Genomic DNA, 21803 nt, shown 5'->3' with positions numbered 1-21803 from the left:
TTGATATTGCAAGTTTCTTGGGATAAGTTTTTCCAATTAAAGAAAAAATTTAACATGAAGTTTATATGTAGGTGATGGCTGAAAAGAGGTTTCACCTTCGAATGATATTGAAAAGCTATTACAAGTTTCTGTTGGTACGAATGCAGTGTGGGCTGTAAGTAGGACAGGAGAGGTGAGAAAAGATTACTGTTATCATTCTAAAACAAACTTGTTTTTTAAATATTTTACATGTTTTCTTTACTATATTATGGTGATCACTTGAGTCAATTCTTTTGTGTTGTGTGGAAATTGCTTATAATCTGGACTTTGTAAATTGAACTTAAAACTTTTAAACAATTTTAAAGTAGAGTTGGATTTATTTACCCCAAATAATTGAATACCTGAATCTGTTTTTGATAAATTTCCCTTTAGTCAAAGTTGTTCACGTGTTTATAACAGTTTGATCCTACCTTTGTGTTATTTAATCCTTATATTCTTGCATTTGTATAATAGTAACATATCAGTGCTACTTGAAGTAAAGCTGTTTCTGGTAATGCTGGACAAGAACAATTTAAAACACATGGTTTTTGAAGCTGTTTACTTGTCATGCATTACAACACTTTTTTTTTTAATTTTCCAAAACAAACTGTTTAAATTACATGTTTTAGCATTATTTATAACTTTTGACACACAGGCTATTGAAAACAAAACATGTCACTTTACATTTGGTTGTTAGAGTTTTGAATTGATGGAACCACAGAAAAACCTTGTAACAATGCGAGATGGGAAAGTGATGTATTTAGTGTTACAAGTCTTTTTATTGATTGATCCAAAGTTCAGCTATCAGTATTATGAAATACTGTCTTACTTTCTCAATCAGTTTTATAAAATAATGACTTACTTCCTCAATCAGTTTTATAAAATAGTGTCTTACTTTCTCAATCAGTTTTGTAAAATAGTGTCTTACTTTTTAATCAGTGTTACAAGTTTCTTAGTTTCTCAATCAGTATTAAAAATAGTCCACTTTCTTAATCAGTCTTATAAAATAGTGTCTCACTGCATAAACCAAATTTATAAAATAATGTCTCACTTTCTTTATCAGGTTTATAAAATAGTGTCTCACTTTCTTGACCAGTTTTATAAAATAGTGTCTTACTTTCTCAATCAGTATTATAAAAGTGTATTACTTTCTTAATCTCTATTACAAAATAGTCTTTCTTTCTTAATCAGTATTATAAAATAGTATCTTACTTTCTCAATCAGCATTATAAAATAGTATCTTACTTTCTTAATCAGCATTATAAAATAGTATCTTACTTTCTTAATCAGCATTATAAAATAGCTCCTTACTTTCTCAATCAGTATTATAAAATGGTGTCTTACTTTTTAATCAGTATTACCAAAGTTTCTTAGTTTCTCAATCAATATTGTAAAAAAGTCCACTTTCTTAATCAGTCTTATAAAAGTGTCACACTTTCTTAATCAGGATTATAAAATAGTGCCTTATTTTCTCAATCAGTATTATAAAATAGTGTCTTACTTTCTTAATCAGTATTATAAAATAGTGTCTTACTTTCTTAATCAGTATTATAAAATAGTGTCTTACTCTCTTAATCAGTATTGTAAATTAGTGTCTTACTTTCTCAATGATCATTATAAAATAGTGTCTTATTTTCAGTCAGTATTATGAAAGTCTTTCTTTCTTTATGAGTATTAAAAGATAGTGTCTTACTTTCTTAGTCAGTATTATAAAATAGTGTCTTACTTTCTTAATCAGCATTATAAAATAGTGTCTCACTTTCTTAATCAGGATTATAAAATAGTGCCTTATTTTCTCAATCAGTATTATAAAATAGTGTCTTACTTTCTTAGTCAGTATTATAAAATAGTGTCTTACTTTCTTAGTCAGTATTATAAAATAGTGTCTTACTTTCTTAGTCAGTATTATAAAATAGTGTCTTACTTTCTTAATCAGCATTATAAAATACTGTCTTACTTTCTTAATCAGCATTACAAAATAGTGTCTTACATTCTTAATTGGTATTACAAAATAGTGTTTTACTTTCTTAATCAGTATCATAACATAATGTATTACTTTCTCATCATGTATTATAAAATAGTCTTAGTTTCTTAATGAGTATTATAAAATAATGTTTCACTTTCTAATCAGTATTATCAAATAGCATCTCACTTTCTCAATCAGCATTATAAAATAGTGTCTTACTTTTTAACCAGTATTACAAGTTTCTTTGTTTCTCAATCAATGTTACCATAGTTTCTTAGTTTCTCAATCAGTATTATAAAAAGCCTACTTCTTTAATCAATTTTATAAAATAGTGTCTCACTTTCTTGACCAGTTTTATAAAATAGTGTCTTACTTTCTCAATCAGTATTATAAAAGTGTATTACTTTCTTAATCTCTATTACAAAATAGTCTTTCTTTCTTAATCAGTATTATAAAAGTTTCTTAGTTTCTCAATCAGCATTATAAAATAGTATCTTACTTTCTTAATCAGCATTATAAAATAGTATCTTACTTTCTTAATCAGCATTATAAAATAGCTCCTTACTTTCTCAATCAGTATTATAAAATGGTGTCTTACTTTTTAATCAGTATTACCAAAGTTTCTTAGTTTCTCAATCAATATTGTAAAAAAGTCCACTTTCTTAATCAGTCTTATAAAAGTGTCACACTTTCTTAATCAGGATTATAAAATAGTGCCTTATTTTCTCAATCAGTATTATAAAATAGTGTCTTACTTTCTTAATCAGTATTATAAAATAGTGTCTTACTTTCTTAATCAGTATTATAAAATAGTGTCTTACTCTCTTAATCAGTATTGTAAATTAGTGTCTTACTTTCTCAATGATCATTATAAAATAGTGTCTTATTTTCAGTCAGTATTATGAAAGTCTTTCTTTCTTTATGAGTATTAAAAGATAGTGTCTTACTTTCTTAGTCAGTATTATAAAATAGTGTCTTACTTTCTTAATCAGCATTATAAAATAGTGTCTCACTTTCTTAATCAGGATTATAAAATAGTGCCTTATTTTCTCAATCAGTATTATAAAATAGTGTCTTACTTTCTTAGTCAGTATTATAAAATAGTGTCTTACTTTCTTAGTCAGTATTATAAAATAGTGTCTTACTTTCTTAGTCAGTATTATAAAATAGTGTCTTACTTTCTTAATCAGCATTATAAAATACTGTCTTACTTTCTTAATCAGCATTACAAAATAGTGTCTTACATTCTTAATTGGTATTACAAAATAGTGTTTTACTTTCTTAATCAGTATCATAACATAATGTATTACTTTCTCATCATGTATTATAAAATAGTCTTAGTTTCTTAATGAGTATTATAAAATAATGTTTCACTTTCTAATCAGTATTATCAAATAGCATCTCACTTTCTCAATCAGCATTATAAAATAGTGTCTTACTTTTTAATCAGTATTACAAGTTTCTTTGTTTCTCAATCAATGTTACCATAGTTTCTTAGTTTCTCAATCAGTATTATAAAAAGCCTACTTCTTTAATCAATTTTATAAAATAGTGTCTCACTTTCTTAATCAGTATTATAAAAGTTTCTTAGTTTTGTAATCATTATTATAAAATAGTTTCAATTTCTTAATCAGCATTATAAAATAGTGTCTTACATTCTTAATCAGTATCATAAAATATTGTCTTACTTTCTTAATCAGTATCATAACATAGTGTATCACTTTCTCATGTATTATAAAATAGTCTTAGTTTCTTAATGAGTATTATAAAATAACATTTCACTTTCTAATCAGTATTATCAAATAGCATCTCACTTTCTCAATGAGCATTATAAAATAGTGTCTTACTTTCTCAATGAGTATTATAAAGGTGTCTTACATTCTTTAATCAGTATTATAATGTTTCTTACATTCTTAATCAGTATTATAATGTGTCTTAATTTCTTAATCAGTATTATGTGTATTACTTTTTAATCAGCATTATAAAATAGTGCCTTACTTTCTCCATCAGTATTATAAAATAGTTTTACTTTTTAATCAGTATTACAAGTTTCTTAGTTTCTCAATCAGTGTTACCAAAGTTTCTTAGTTTCTCAATCAATATTGTAAAAAAGTCCACTTTCTTAATCAGTCTTATAACATAGTGTCTCACTTCCTTAATCAGGTTTTCTTATAAAATAGCGTTTCACTTCCTTAATCAGGTTTTCTTATAAAATAGCGTTTCACTTCCTTAATCAGGTTTTTTTATAAAATAGTGTCTCACTTCCTTAATCAGGTTTATAAAATAGTGTCTCACTTTCTTGATCAGATTTATAAAATAGTGTCTCAATTCTTTAATCAGTATTATACAAATTTCTTAGTTTCTCAATCAGTACTATAAAATAGTGTCTTACTTTCTCAATCAGTAGTATAAAATACTCTTACTTTTTAATCAGTATTATGAAAATGTCTTACTTTCTTAATCAGTATTATGAAAATGTCTTACTTTCTTAATCAGTATTATAAAATAGTATCTTACTTTCTCAATTAGTATTATAAAAGTGTCTTACTTTCTCAATCAAGATTATGAAATAGTGTCTTACATTCTTAATCAGTATTATAAGTGTCTTACTTTCTCAATGATCATTATAAAATAGTGTCTTACTTTCTTATTCAGTATTATCAAATAGTGTCTTACTCTCTCAAACAGTAATATAAAATAGTGTATCACTTTCTTAATCACTATTATAAAATAATGTCGTACTTTCTCAGTCGTATCATAAATGTGTCTTATTTTGTTAATCAGTATTATAAAATAGTCTTAATTTATTAATCTCTATTATAAAATTGTCTTACATTCTTAATCAGGATTATAAAATAGTGTCTTATTTTCTCAATCAGTATTATAAACTAGTGTCTTATTTTCTCAATCAGTATTATAAACTAGTGTCTTATTTTCTCAATCAGTATTATAAACTAGTGTCTTACATTCTTAATCAGTATTGTAAATTAGTGTCTTACTTTCTGAATCAGTACAATAAAATAGTGCCTTCCTTTCTCAATCGATGTTACCAAAGTTTCTTAGTTTCTCAATCAGTGTTACCAAAGTTTCTCTGTTTCTCAATCAGTGTTATAAAAAGGGTTTTACTTTCTTAATCAGAATTTTAAAATAGTCTTACTTTCTTAATCAGTGTTACAAAAGTTTCTTAGTTTCTCAATCAGTATTATGAAATAGTGTCTTTCTTTCTTAATCAGTATTATAAAATAGCGTATTTTTTTCAATCAGTATTATAAAATAGCGTATTTTTTTTCAATCAGTATTATAAAAGTGTCTTAGTTTCTCAATTGCTATTATCAAATAGTGTCTCACTTTTTTAATCAGCATTATAAGATAATATCTCACTTTTTCAATCAGTATTATAAAGTAGTGTCTTAATTTCTAATCAATATTATAATATAGTGTCTCACTTTCTCAATCATATTATAAAAGTGTCTTACTTTCTCAATCAGTATTATAAAATAGTGTCACTTACATAAACAGTGTTATAAAATAGTGTCTTACTTTCTTAATCCGTATTATAAAATAGTGTCTTATTTTCTTAATCGGTATTATAAAATAGTGTCTTACTTTCTTAATCGGTATTATAAAATAGTGTCTTACTTTCTTAATCGGTATTATAAAATAGTGTCTTACTTTCTTAATCGGTATTATAAAATAGTGTCTTACTTTCTTAATCAGTATTATAAAATAGTTTTACTTTTTAATCAGTATTACAAGTTTCTTAGTTTCTCAATCAGTATTACCAAAGATTCTTAGTTTCTCAATCAATATTGTAAAAAAGTCCACTTTCTTAATCAGTCTTATAACATAGTGTCTCACTTCCTTAATCAGGTTTTCTTATAAAATAGCATTTCACTTCCTTAATCAAGTTTTCTTATAAAATAGCGTTTCACTTCCTTAATCAGGTTTTTTTATAAAATAGTGTCTCACTTCCTCAATCAGGTTTATAAAATAGTGTCTCACTTTCTTGATCAGATTTATAAAATAGTGTCTCAATTCTTTAATCAGTATTATACAAATTTCTTAGTTTCTCAATCAGTACTATAAAATAGTGTCTTACTTTCTCAATCAGTAGTATAAAATACTCTTACTTTTTAATCAGTATTATGAAAATGTCTTACTTTCTTAATCAGTATTATAAAATAGCATCTTACTTTCTCAATCAGTATTATAAAAGTGTCTTACTTTCTCAATCAAGATTATGAAATAGTGTCTTACATTCTTAATCAGTATTATAAGTGTCTTACTTTCTCAATGATCATTATAAAATAGTGTCTTACTTTCTTATTCAGTATTATCAAATAGTGTCTTACTCTCTCAAACAGTAATATAAAATAGTGTATCACTTTCTTAATCACTATTATAAAATAATGTCGTACTTTCTCAGTCGTATCATAAATGTCTTATTTTGTTAATCAGTATTATAAAATAGTCTTAATTTATTAATCTCTATTATAAAATTGTCTTACATTCTTAATCAGGATTATAAAATAGTTTATTTTCTCAATCAGTATTATAAACTAGTGTCTTATTTTCTCAATCAGTATTATAAACTAGTGTCTTACATTCTTAATCAGTATTGTAAATTAGTGTCTTACTTTCTGAATCAGTACAATAAAATAGTGCCTTCCTTTCTCAATCGATGTTACCAAAGTTTCTTAGTTTCTCAATCAGTGTTACCAAAGTTTCTCAGTTTCTCAATCAGTGTTATAAAAAGGGTTTTACTTTCTTAATCAGAATTTTAAAATAGTCTTACTTTCTTAATCAGTGTTACAAAAGTTTCTTAGTTTCTCAATCAGTATTATGAAATAGTGTCTTTCTTTCTTAATCAGTATTATAAAATAGCGTATTTTTTTTCAATCAGTATTATAAAATAGCGTATTTTTTTTCAATCAGTATTATAAAAGTGTCTTAGTTTCTCAATTGGTATTATCAAATAGTGTCTCACTTTTTTAATCAGCATTATAAGATAATATCTCACTTTTTCAATCAGTATTATAAAGTAGTGTCTTAATTTCTAATCAATATTATAAAGTAGTGTCTTAATTTCTAATCAATATTATAATATAGTGTCTCACTTTCTCAATCATATTATAAAAGTGTCTTACTTTCTCAATCAGTATTATAAAATAGTGTCACTTACATAAACAGTGTTATAAAATAGTGTCTTACTTTCTTAATCGGTATTATAAAATAGTGTCTTACTTTCTTAATCGGTATTATAAAATAGTGTCTTACTTTCTTAATCGGTATTATAAAATAGTGTCTTACTTTCTTAATCGGTATTATAAAATAGTGTCTTACTTTCTTAATCGGTATTATAAAATAGTGTCTTACTTTCTTAATCGGTATTATAAAATAGTGTCTTACTTTCTTAATCGGTATTATAAAATAGTGTCTTACTTTCTTAATCGGTATTATAAAATAGTGTCTTACTTTCTTAATCGGTATTAAGAAATAGTATCTCACTTTGTTAATCAGTATTATAAAGTAGTGTCTTATGTGCTGAATTTTGAGCAGTAAGTAGGCTTTTGTTTTAGTAAATATGTTTTTACTCTCAAATCCTTTGACAGTTTCTCATTCTGCATATGAATTTTAGTTATTTTTTATTCATGTTTGTTCCACTATAGTTGAATTGTACAGTTTAAAGGATTCTGTATGTTTCTGTCCTTACTGATAAAGTTAATTCATGTTTTACTTGTGGTGTTCTCTGTCTTTATTCTGACAATTGTATTTTAAACAGTTGCCTCATGGAAAAAATCTCATTATTTCCATTTTTGTTTCATGTAGAAGAGTGTGACACTTAATTTATGAAAGTATTATCAAGCTTAAATGATACTAGATACATTTTGTGATTAGCTATGTGTGACCTGTAAGAATGACTAAATACTGCTGTTTGATTAAAGTAACCTACCGTTGTTGGTGATGACCAGCTGCCTTCCCTCTCATCTATCACAGACAGCCCTGGCGTAGCTTTACATGACATTCAATAAATGATGATAACTACAGATTTTATTCTTGAATAAAAAACTTTAATATATGGCAACTGAAATTATTAACTTGTTTCACATGTACTATCAGCTATGTTGCAATACATTGTATACATACAGATTGAATTTAAAGCCTTGATATTTTGAAAAATAGACTCTATTTGTATGATGCATCTTTCAATAATAATTATATCCCAGCTCTCGCTTTGCTAGGTATATTTTTTCAGAGAGTCAGTGACGGATGTATCAATAAAATCAATAAATGCTTACAACTGTTGTTATTAACAATATTTCGTGTTTTGTGCACTGTTTATCATTATATCTGTTACTCTCTGGCTAACTTTTAATTTTATTTTAAAGGAGGTAAGTGGTGGTTTTAGATGTTTTAGTTCTATTTTATATCAGATCTGGTTCAGAAAAGGTGTAAACAGTCAGGAAGCAGGGACAGATACTAATTCTGCAACAGGAACAGGATGGGTTGAAATGGTTGGTCAAATGGCTGTTGTTAGTGTAGGACCTAATGACCAGGTGAGTGCTAGCTGAACAAATAAATTTTCATTTAAAGTTAAAGATGTTGAAAACATACTGTTTATTATCTGCCTGTACTTTGTTTCTTGCTCGACATCCTCAGTTCATAATTGTTTAATAACCAACATTATATATGCTATGTGGTTCCAGATTTTTGCATCTGGTCACATGTTTTTACAGCAACTTCATCTGGTATCTCATAAGTAATTTAAAATGAATCAGCAGATTATATTTTACACACACTATAGATATGTTACTTAAAGTTATTAATAAAATCCTATTTGCCATTTCCACCTGTTTGACATCTTTTGTAATAGGGATGGTTAAAAGTCTCTATGGCATTTGTCTCATTCCGTATGTCTGCCATCATTGCATTGTAAAGTAGAGTTTGATTGTGTCAATGGTACCTCAGCAAACTATTTTAATACCATTTTTTAATATCTTGTGTGCTTACGAGACAAGGTCCATTTGAAGTTTCTATAATTTTCTTTATTGTTTAATTCTGTAATACCTTCTATCAGAATGTAATGGATTTAACTGTTATGGGATAATTTTTGTTAAAATGTTATAACTTGTAGTGTACAATATATTTAGAATTAAAGCTCAAAGAAGTGTTTTATCTTCATATGAATTCATAGTTGGTGTACATTAAATTGTATACAAGTAGTGGCAGTGCTTCTTTGGGTGTTTCTGTGGGTTTAAATAAATGCCCCTTTTAAAATTTTGTTTTTCAGGTATGGGGCTTAGGCTATGAGGATAAAATTCTATATTTTAGAATGGGAGTAACTTATGCTGAACTGAGTGGGAAAACCTGGAAACCAATCAACTTGCCACTATACAACCAACTTAGTCATGGCAGTAGTCTTGGTAGTGTAGCATCCCTGCAAAGCTTCCAATATATTAGTGAATATGATACAGTTAATGGATGTTCCAATAAACAAGATGAACTACATGCTAAAAACCAGCAGAGCTACTCAGCCAGTAATAACTCTGATAAAAATACCAATAACTTAAGAATTCCAGCAAGTGAAAAAATGCTCATAGAAATGAACAAGCCATTTCAATTGTCACTTTCTTTACAATCTCAGTTATACCCTTTCGGTGATAGTTTATCACAAACTGATTCTGGTGTATCCATTACAAATGTTAAAATTTCATTGCCACTATTTTCAACTCCTGTTGAGAAATCTCTGAGAGAAACATCAGAGAATCAGCTTTGCCGTGAGGACTCCTCCTCCTCAGACGTTTCAGACACAGTTGTAGATTTCATTCACGATACATCAGATAATGAAGATGAAGAGAAAGGTAATGATAATGAATGGGCTGTTACCATTACAGCTGAAGAAAAAAGAGCAGATTTAAATGAAACTGAAGAGCCTCATGAAAGGTGCCAAGAAATAGAATACAAACTGTTACAGATGTCTATTGACCAACAAGTCGACCCTAACTCTGAACCCAAAATTTCTGGTTCATGGATCAAGAACTCAATAGATGATCATTTTTGTGATGTGGAAGTTGACACATTCTGGGTGTGGTTAAGTGGTAGTGGCTGTACTGTTGACCCTTTGTGTCTGCCACCATGGTTTGACCAAGGTCGTTAGCTCAAATTAATGAAATTACTTCTTTCATTTTATTAGTTTAAATTCGTGAGTTTTTTTCATATTTAGTAATTCTGTTGTCATGTATGTTTCTACTTCTGTTGCTAACAGAGTGATTCAGTTATACCAAACGTTCTGATGCTCATTTTTGTTAATATTATTTTAAATGGTACAGCCGTTAATGTTCAAGGCAATAACGTGAATGAACCATGGCAGAAAGAAATATTATCTCAGTATCACAAGCGTTATATGGTGGAAGTTGCTGAATTCACATCTTATCCTCATGCAGTGGAAAAGGTAAGAATGTTAAAATATGAAGCTTGTTTAATTTACTCAAAGACTAAACTTCATTTCATGATAGGAATAGTTTTTGCAAATATTCTGTTTCACACCCTTTGTCGTTACAAATATTTAGATTCCTGCCACCCCTCCACCCTGTCTCACAATAATTCTGTAATGTGTGTGAGTTGTCTTTTGCTTTTAGCCATAGCATAGCGGCTCATAGAAGGGTTCCGAGTTTTCAAGTATAAACATCTAGCTCATAGCTCTGTCATCTCTTGACCAATTTGTATTATAATTCTGCCTAAAAGAATTTCAGTATGAGGGTAGGCTAGTAGGAGATCCTGACAAGTGATTAAATCGAATCAGGGAATACATGCACTTAATGATTTTTATTTCTGGTGTGCAAAAATATAGCTAATGAAAAGGAAAAGAAAAGGTCTCTTAGATTAATTTACTCTAATCCTGCATAAAAGAATATCAAGTGCTATGGCTATTGAAGATTCCCTCTTCTTCTGCTAGTTGCAATAATTACTAATTAACTAATATAATTTATGATTTGAAAGCTGTAAGAGCATGATTCTCGAGTTGAAGTACTCCATCTTGAGGAAACACTCAACATGACTTATATTTTAACACCTCATCATCCTTAATTTAATACATGTTGTGCCAACAAAACTCACCATCCGAATGTATCAGAATGAGATTCCATATTCTGAACTATGAGTACCTTTTTATTTGTGTGTATTTCACATTTGTAAAAAAAGAAAAAGAACGAACCTGATTTGCAAAAAAAAACTATGTAATGCAAATTAGAAAATGGGGTTACAACAATTGCTCTAGGATTCCACACATTCTGTGAAAATGTGAAGAAATATGCTTACCTGGATTCTTTTCCTTTATTGTTTATTTTAATTCTCCAGCTGTCACGATACAAGGTTTTTAGGTTTAACTTTGTAATTCTGAAAGTCTTTTCTTTTTTTTAATTTTCTAGCTATCACTTTACAAGTTTTTTTAGGTTTAACTTTGTAATTCTGAGTCTTTTTTTTTAATTTTCCAGCTATCACTTTACACGTTTTTTTAGGTTTAACTTTGTAATTCTGAAAGTCTTTTCTTCTTTTTAATTTTCCAGCTATCACTTTACAAGTTTTTTTTAGGTTTAACTTTGTAATTCTAAAAGTCTTTTCTTCTTTTTAATTCTCCAGCTATCACTATACAAGTTTTTTTAGGTTTAACTTTGTAATTCTGAAAGTCTTTTCTTCTTTTTAATTTTCAAGCTATCACTATACAAGTTTTTTCAGGTTTAACTTTGTAATTATGAAAGTCTTTTTTTTTTTAATCTTTGTGATTAGATATTGTTTGAGTAAACTCTCACATGTAGGAATCGAAGTGCCAGTAGAAACTTGTTAGTAATGTTATATTAATCCTTTTCCACAGACCATAGTACTGTATCATTGTTCTTTCAAGGTAGCCAGTATTTAACTTGACTTGTAATGTGTATATAGTCTAGGACATGTTACTTATTTCATGTTCATTTCTGGTTAGTTCCTACATTTAACTTCTGTAACCATTACAGTTGCAATTAACGTAATCCTCCTGTTAGTTTAAAATTTGTGGTTTATTTTAAATACAGTATCATATTACTTTGCTGTTTGATTTTAATGTAATGAGATGCACAGTAAACAAACTGTTTTGGAAGTTAGTTAATATTCATTTTAATATTTCTTTCTCTACCATCTTTAACTGGAATGTTGAATATTTTTATTTTTATTATTAGTATTATTTTTGCATCATTTGCTTTAAAAGTCTATGTACATATAAATTCAAGAAAGACCTAAATCTTGTAAGATGGTTGAACCTGGTGAGATATCCAGTGTCAGCCAAACATATCACTGATGAAGTGATACATTATAGTTATTTTACATAATGATGTTAGCTGTAATTAATACTTAGCTAGTTTGTATATTATTACAATAATGGAGATCTAACTATTTCATTACCTGATCAAGGTATATAGTATGTTTTTGTTATTTTCTCCATTCTTTTTGCATAACATTTTCAAAATGTAACTCTCTGCCTCTGTTTCTTATACAATTTAATATTTTAGAGTAACTAAACAGAATGTGGTAAGAGGTAAAGCTAGAGGTACGAGTTTTTTTTAAATAAGTAGTCCTGTTTTGAATATTAACTTCTAGATTTTCACAGAATATAAGGAGGAAATAAATCTAGAAATCAAGTGTAACATTACATACACTTGTGTCTTTGTCTGATCGAAGTGTAACATTACATACACTTGTGTCTTTGTCTGATCGAAGTGTAACATTACATACACTTGTGTCTTTGTCTGATCGAAGTGTAACATTACACACTTGTGTCTTTGTGTGAGCAAAGTGTAACATTACACACTTGTGCCTTAGTGTGAGCAAAGTGTGACGTTACACACTTGTGCCTTAGTGTGAGCAAAGTGTGACGTTACACACACTTGTGTCTGCCGATTCGAAGTGTGACGTTACACACACTTGTGTCTGCCGATTCGAAGTGTGACGTTACACACACTTGTGTCTGCCGATTCGAAGTGTGACGTTACACACACTTGTGTCTGCCGATTCGAAGTGTGACGTTACACACACTTGTGTCTGCCGATTCGAAGTGTGACGTTACACACACTTGTGTCTGCCGATTTGAAGTGCGACGTTACACACACTTGTGTCTGCCGATTCGAAGTGCGACGTTACACACACTTGTGTCTGCCGATTCGAAGTGCGACGTTACACACACTTGTGTCTGCCGATTCGGCGCGACGCTACACACACTTGTGTCTGCCGATTCTGGCGCGACGCTACACACACTTGTGTCTGCTGATTCGAAGTGCGACGTTACACACACTTGTGTCTGCTGATTCGAAGTGCGACGTTACACACACTTGTGTCTGTCGATTCGAAGTGTGACGTTACACACACTTGTGTCTTTCTTGAAACAAAGTGTAACGTTACACACACTTGTGTCTTTGTGTGAGCAAAGTGTAATGTTACACACACTTGTGTCTTTGTGTGAGCAAAGTGTAACATTACACACACTTGTGTCTTTGTGTGAGCAAAGTGTAACATTACACACACTTGTGTCTTTGTGAGAGCAAAGTGTAACGTTACACACACTTGTGTCTTTGTGAGAGCAAAGTGTAACGTTACACACACTTGTGTCTTTGTGAGAGCAAAGTGTAACGTTACACACACTTGTGTCTTTGTGAGAGCAAAGTGTAACGTTACACACACTTGTGTCTTTGTGAGAGCAAAGTGTAACGTTACACACACTTGTGTCTTTGTGAGAGTAAAGTGTAACATTACACACACTTCTCTTTGTGAGAGTAAAGTGTAACATACACCCTTGTGTTTGTCTGAATGAAGTGTAACATTACACACTTGCGTCTTTGTCTGATCGAAGTGAAACATTACACATCCTTTGGTATTTGTCTGTACAGTGTAACATTACACACCCTTGTATTTGTGGGATCAAAGTATAATGTTAAACACATTTGTGTCTGTGTGTGAGCAAAATATGACATTACACACACGTGTTTCTGTGTGAGCAAAGTGTAACGTTATACACCCTTGTAACACTGAATGAAGTGTAACATTACACACACTTGTGTCTTTGTTGGAACAACATGTAACATTACACAACCTTGTGTCTGTCAATTCAAAGTGTAATATTACGCACACTTGTGTCTGCTGATTCGAAGTGTAACGTTACACACACTTCTGCCGATTCGACATGTAATGTTACACTTGTGTCTGTGTGTGAGCAAAGTGTAACATTACACACACTTGTGTCTGTAAGTGAGCAAAGTGTAGCATTACATACACGTGTCTGTGTGAACAAAGTGTAACATTGCACACACTTGTGTTTTGTTCTTTACGATATGATATTAAACACTTATTGTGTTTTACTTTTATGAACAAAGTGTAAAATGACAAACCTATGTGCCTTACCCTTATCATAGTGTAATATTTATAAATCTAAATCAATGTTATGGTCTGAACTAAATGTATTATTTCTTAATTAACTCCATCGGTAAACTCTGTGAACACAATGCATTAGTTTTGAAACTAATTCATTATTTTTGCTTTTAACATCACATCTTTATTTGGACAGAGTTCTTGGGTGAAAACAGTTTCTTGTCAACTATGGAGACATGGTCATCATTCTCAGAGGTATGATACACAGTTAGAGTTGGAGCAAAAGGGTACAGAACAAAAGCTAGACAGCTCAAAACTAACATATTACTACAGTGCTGGCAAAAGGAAGAAGGTATTAGTGCTTAAAAATTCATCAATCAGAGCTTTGTGGCAAAAACGTGATTAGCATTTTCTAGAATTGAATAGAAGTTGCATGTTTGTGTAGAAAAAATTACAATTCACTCGTAATGTTTTTCTGATGAATAACTGTTATATGTATACCTTTTTTATGACTGAATATAAATGCAAAAAATTGTTGCATGGTTTTTTATTTGATAAGCTTCCAAAAATTTGTTATTTAGTTTGTTCTTATGAATCAGAACTTTTCTTATTTTTATTCACACTGAATTAATTTTCTTTTACACATGAAAAGCTAGTCGTAAATCTTGAAGAGGTGATTGCTGTCATCAATCACAGTAATTTTCAGAAGAGGTTGCTGGTAATCTACACTTCTCATCAGAACGAGCCAGTGAAACTTGAATTTCAGTCAGACCATGAACTGGAGGATTGGGTATGAATTCTTGTTGATATTACAATTAAATAAGTCTATTACAAATGTTCAGTATGTAACCCTGTCACCATGGGTATCTTTTACTGTGCATGACACAGGGTTTTTAGTGTCTTACTTTCACAATTTTATTAAACTATTTATGTTATTCCAATTAGTATGGCATAAACATTTAGCTAATGCTTTGTATTTTTATAGCATTAAAGTTTTAAGTTTTAATTCTACAAGGCAATATTTTAAGAAATCCTGAATTTCCCCAATCGTGACACACATTCTCTTAATGCTTAACATGTCATTGTCCCTATTTTATCCACCACCCATTGAAAAAATATGAAATTAAGTGTAAATTACTCTAGATAAAATCGTTTTTGCTCAGACAAACCACATTTTTTATAGTCTTCACTTTTGTTTGGTTGTAAAGATGTCAAATAGAAAATAAGATCCTTCCTGTGACACCCACCTGTCACATTTCTTTCATAATTCATTAATAGTTCTTTCCCTCTCTTGTTGGATTATTTATTACCAATAACATGTAGAAACACATTTGATGTAAAAATGTGTTCTAAAGGTGGCTGGTGTGGGTATTAAAACTGTAATTCAAATACAGAACAGTTGGATTTACATCTACAGAACACACACTTAGTTCCTTCAACCATGTTAATTCCATACATGAACATGAGAAAACTAACAAAATAGCATTTCTAAACCTCTAGATCACAAGAATTGATACACAATTCAAAACAGAAATCTGCAGAAAAATCACCTCTACTGGATTATACATTCCCTGGGACTCAGCACATGAGACAAAATAAAAACTCAACATATTAAGAAACCAAATAAACAGCCACAAAACTATGTTCACCCAATACAATTAACACTGAAATCAACAAAATAAAACAACACTGAAATCAACATCAACAAATTTCCTTCAAAATCGTTTAAAAAAAAAATTGCACACACACACACACACACACACACACACACACACACACACACACACACACACACCTAGACCAACAACAAATAAACAGTAATAAGTTCAAAGAAACAACCAACTATAAACCCTTACACTTTCTCATCTTTATTCTTTGTTCAATTATAGAAATAACTAAAATGTAAAAATATGGATCGTTTTAGGTGAGTTAAGATTAAATAATTAATAATAAACATGTTTCACAAGGCACTAGATCTCCTTGTACTAGCTGTAGTAGTTCATGGGTAAAATAATTTGATAGTATGATGTGACCTCCATGTGTCCTGAGTGATTTACAACAGACAGTAGTTAGATGCAGTTCAAAGGACTATAAAACAATCAAATTTAATTATAAATAGATGTATACTGTTAGGAACTTAGGGTTACTTAAGAACGTATTTTGATATTGAAGTCATTCTAGAAATAAAAAAAAATGGTAATTTAGATTAAGTTCAATTTTTTTTGGTGGTTATGAGGTTATGATTAAATTGTGATACAGTATAGAACAGTTAAAGTTTTACTGAAAAAACACAAAGAAAATTTGAAATTTTTGAGATAAGGAAAAGTATTTTTAATTTTAACATGAAAGTCACTTTGCACATAAATTTTGCAAAACGAATACTCAATATATTGATGGACAAATCTTTGTTTAATTTATTAAAAATACATTGCAAAAAAATGTTGTTTTACATGTCAAAGAGCTATAATGTTACTTAAAGATTACATGAAGATACACACACTATATTCCAAGTTAGAAGTGTTAAAGTGGTCACTTAGACTGAACCCACATTAAATACTTTTTGTGAATTTTTCAAACTTTGTCATTACATCTTAAAAGCACTGTTATGCAAACCTTGATATTTTTTCTCTGTGAAAATGTCTCTAAACATCTGTAAACAAACAGCTCTATTAACAGTCAAGCCTTGTAAAAAAACATTTTTAGGAGCCAAGCCTTGTAAGAACCAGCCTTACTAGGTGTCAAATCTTGTAAAAAACAGCCTTACTAGGAGTCAAGTCTTGTAAAAAAACATCCTAATTAGGAGATAAGTCTTTTAAAAAAACAGCCTTATTAAGAAACAAATCTTGTAAAAAAAAAGCCTTATTAGGAGCCATATGTTGTAAAATAAACAGCCTTATTAGGTATCAAACCTTGTAAAAAACATAATCTGATTAAGAGCCAAATCTTCCATAAAACAGTCTGATAAGAGGCCAAGTCTAGATAAAAGTTTCACTGTGTGTTCTTATGTTGTTTAACAAGGTGGTGATTATTTTTCTCTTGAATCCAGTATTCAGTTTTTCCAGACATTTATGTATGCACTTGTAACCTGTTAACATGGCAATAGTTCTATATGATTCTACCTGACTCAAATCATTGTAGTTTATAATTTAGTAATAAAAGAAGGTAAGAGACTTTAGAATGTAGTGACTTCAGTATAACAGAAAAAAAAAGTCTTCAAACAAGGACATTCTAACTTGATAGACAGTAAAATGTTTGATCTCATCTATTATAAAACAATTAATTAGATACATTTCACTGAATAAAATAACATATTGACTGACCAGGACTATCTTAAAATACACCCTAGTTTTAAAAATAAGTTGATAAACAATAATTTACAGGCATAATGAAGTGATTTATTTTGGGGGGACTTACTACATATTTAACATTGGTCAGATTTTCCTAGAACACCAACTCACATACTCACCAGCAAGTTGGTGAATAAATATTGTAGAAAATTGTTTTGTAAGCCACTTAAGTAATCTTAGGGTTAAAATTTTATGATTATAAACAAGAATTTGAGTCTTTTAGTATTTTGAAAATGGTAGCTTTCGTGAAAAAAAAACATGTTACAAGCTGTTCTCATCCATTGTTTTTGTCACCTTCTGTTAATTTTTCTTATTTTTTAACTTCAGTCGTGCATGTATGCTCTTTAAATGATCTACGTAAAAACAGTACCATGCTTAGAGATTATTTGATATAAACTGAATTGTTTCCTGAAATAATTAAAATTTTAACAAGTGCAAAACATTAGGTACAATAATTATGGAACACAGACTTCATCAGAAGTATTTTCTTAATGCAGTTAGTCACACTGAATCAAGCTTGTGTAGACATTAACTCCCTTGGACAACCACCAAGCTCTGCTATTTGGTCAGCCACTTTTGATGGTGATATTTATGTTCACAGCTCAAGGGACACTGTGCCTGGTAGTCCCTCTTCATACAGGTAAGTTATTTGTGTATTTTTAAATATCTTTATTAAGTCTGTACTGTTTCTGCATTTGGGAAAAAAAAACATTCATGTGCCTGTATATCACATTGCTGGTTTGAAAGAGGTGACCTTGTAATGATATAAAAATTAAAGGCTTCAATATTTTTTAAACTATGGTAAAGCAAATATTGACAATCTCTGTTTATTTATATGCAAAAACGGCTCGTTTGGGCTGAGAAAACACTTTACATAGAAGAGCGAACAACGTTTCGACCTTCTTCGGTCATCGTCAGGTTCACAAAGAAAGAGGTAACTGACCGGAAGCTGACCACATGTTTGAAAGGAGTTGTGTAACTGTGTGTCGAAATGTAGAGGGCGGTATTAGATGTTTGAATATATAATTTTATTTATTATATTAATATAGGTATAAAGGCGTTCCTTTATATTGGTTTATTTTGGGTTTAAGTTGTTGTATAAGTAAGGCTTCTTTAATTTTACGTTTGTTTATGTTTGTTTCTTTATTTAGTATTTGAGTGTTTTCTATGGTTATGTTGTGTTTATTTGACTTGCAGTGTTCGAAAACGTGTGAAGGTGACTTTTTATGTTCTTTGAATCTGGTTTCCATTTTTCTACTTGTTTCTCCAATATAGAAGTCGTGGCAGTTATCACATTGTATTTTATAAATAATGTTGGTGTGGTGTTTGTCAGTGTAGTTTTACATAGTATAGACCCCAGTTTTGTGCCGGGTTTTTGAATAAATTTGGTATTAATTGGAATGTCATATTTTGTTACTAATTTTTGCCAACATTTGGCAAAACTGAGGTCTATACTATGTAAAAACTACACTGACAAACACCACACCAACATTATTTATAAAATACAATGTGATAACTGCCACGACTTCTATATTGAGAAACAAGTAGAAAATGGAAACCAGATTCAAAGAACATAAAAGTCACCTTCACACGCTAACACTGCAAGTCAAATAAACACAACATAACCAGAGAAAACACTCAAATACTAAATAAAGAAACAAACATAAACAAACGTAAAATTAAAGAAGCCTTACTTATACAACAACTTAAACCCAAAATAAACCAATATAAAGGAACGCCTTTATACCTATATTAATATAATAAATAAAATTATATATTCAAACATCTAATACCGCCCTCTACATTTCGACACACAGTTACACAACTCCTTTCAAACATGTGGTCAGCTTCCGGTCAGTTACCTCTTTCTTTGTGAACCTGACGATGACCTAAGAAGGTCAAACGTTGTTCGCTCTTCTATGTAAAGTGTTTTCTCAGCCCAAACGAGCCGTTTTTGCATATAAATAAACAGAGATTGTCAATATTTGCTTTACCATAGTTTAAAAAATATTGAAGCCTTTAATTTTTATATCATTACAAGGTCACCTCTTTCAAACCAGCAATGTGATATACAGGCACATGAATGTTTTTTTTTCCCAAATGCAGAAACAGTACAGACTTAATAAAGATATTTAAAAATACACAAATAACTTACCTGTATGAAGAGGGACTACCAGGCACAGTGTCCCTTGAGCTGTGAACATAAATATCACCATCAAAAGTGGCTGACCAAATAGCAGAGCTTGGTGGTTGTCCAAGGGAGTTAATGTCTACACAAGCTTGATTCAGTGTGACTAACTGCATTAAGAAAATACTTCTGATGAAGTCTGTGTTCCATAATTATTGTACCTAATGTTTTGCACTTGTTAAAATTTTAATTATTTCAGGAAACAATTCAGTTTATATTCCTTGGCATGACAGTTGCCTAAATCACTCGAGTAGGTATAACTAGAATGGCACTACTCATTCATGATAGCCTAGGATGAAAGGAAAGATAAATACGAAGCATATACTCTTAACCCATACAGTATCATCTGAAACCTGCATTTAAAATATTAAAACCACATTCTATGGAGTTTTATTTCACTAATTTTGTCATCACACAAGTACCACTAATTTTCTTCATACAGTACTTACTTATGAGTTATGTTAATGACAATATATTAGATAATACTATCATTGGTGGAAGTAATATCACCTTTTCTTCAAATGTGAACTTTTATATGAGATTATAATGAAATTTGTGAGGGAACTTTAAGCAGATTAGAGATTTATGTGTACCTGTCATCTGGGTTTCTGTAACAGCTCCTTGTTATCCTTCAATATTTATAAGACAGATTCAGAAATTATTTAATTACTAATTATTTATAAGCCTAGTGACAGATCTTGAAATTTTGTTAATAATTAACTACAATGTAGATAAATAAGTGTACAATAACAGCAGTTTAATTTTACAACAATGCTGTAAGTTACATCACCGTCTTAATGATGTAAACACCTCATTAGTTGAGCAATAAAAATTAGATTCTGATTTGGTTTTCTTTACTGGAAATTTTGTAATTTGATTTTATTGTATTGGCAATAATTTTGTATTCTTTCCATTTATAAGAATTTGACTTTTCCACTGTCTATTTATAGTTTAATACAGTTGGAAAAGGATTTAAAGTGTATTTTGTAAAAGGCTTATAGTAGCTCTGAGAATTACTATATAAAAATAAGGAAAAAGACTACAGATTAAGTAGAAATATTTTTACATGTACTAAAAAAGACATACAATTATTATTTTCAGTAACATTCGGACATAACATAACCTCCAAATCACTTATTATTTCTCTAGGTTTTTGCAGCTGCTTGGAGGCAGCCATTTGAATATTGTTGAAACGTGCCCGGCTGGTGTAGTGTGGGGTTTGAGCTATGACAACACCATCTGGGTTTACACTGGAGGCTATGGTGGAGGTGTATTTAAAGGTTTGTACAGGTGCTGGAAAAATATGGAGAGCTTTTAATTTTCTTTTCAAAACTTTTCTGTCTTGTAAAATGAATATTTCAATAGATTGGTCCTTGAAATGTTTGTATATTATTTGTGAATGAAAGAAAAAAGGTTTCTGTCTCTGTTTATGAAATCAAAAATGTTTTCAGTGGAACTTTGGCTAAAAAATTGCAATTACTTACGTGAAGCACATATCAGTTGCATATTAGGTCTGCTTTCTTTTGGTTGCTGTGATAAGTACTGCACTGACATCTTGTAGTAAAGGAAAGGAAATTACACGTTTTTAAAATGAAAATATTGTAGTTTCATTCAGTTATAATGATGAAAACCTTAATTTCAGAATAACGAAATGCATTGCAATTGGTTGAAAATCAGTCCAAATAAATACTGCACAAGTCTTTCTGTTACGTTTTATATTTGTGTATGGGCCATATTCTTTACAGTAGGTGCCTGAAACTTCTTGACAATAAACTCAACAATAATCATGCAGCACACATTTCACCTGTTTTAGAAGAATTTATCAAAATAAGGGAAATGTATACGCAAATATTTGTGAGACTGCTGATTACCATACTTGTATCCAGGATTTCTA

General features: G+C 29.9%; 1 pseudogene across 1 annotated transcript in view; it reads left to right on the top strand.

The window, feature by feature from the left end:
* Positions 1–21803, top strand: part of LOC143245552 (tectonin beta-propeller repeat-containing protein 1-like) — a 62426-nt pseudogene that overhangs the window by 16115 nt on the left and 24508 nt on the right. Inside the window, exons 7-14 of the transcript XR_013025638.1 lie at positions 87–172; positions 8419–8541; positions 9276–10141; positions 10253–10436; positions 14571–14726; positions 15027–15164; positions 18219–18361; positions 21059–21189. The product of XR_013025638.1 is annotated as a tectonin beta-propeller repeat-containing protein 1-like (transcript). The remainder of the gene's footprint in view (positions 1–86; positions 173–8418; positions 8542–9275; positions 10142–10252; positions 10437–14570; positions 14727–15026; positions 15165–18218; positions 18362–21058; positions 21190–21803) is intronic.

The sequence above is a fragment of the Tachypleus tridentatus genome, chromosome 2 (assembly GCF_004210375.1).
Source record: "Tachypleus tridentatus isolate NWPU-2018 chromosome 2, ASM421037v1, whole genome shotgun sequence".
In the NCBI taxonomy this organism is placed as follows: Eukaryota; Metazoa; Arthropoda; class Merostomata; order Xiphosura; family Limulidae; genus Tachypleus; species Tachypleus tridentatus.
The sequence above is the reverse complement of the archived record's forward strand: the minus strand, read 5'-3'. Positions and strand labels throughout refer to the sequence as shown.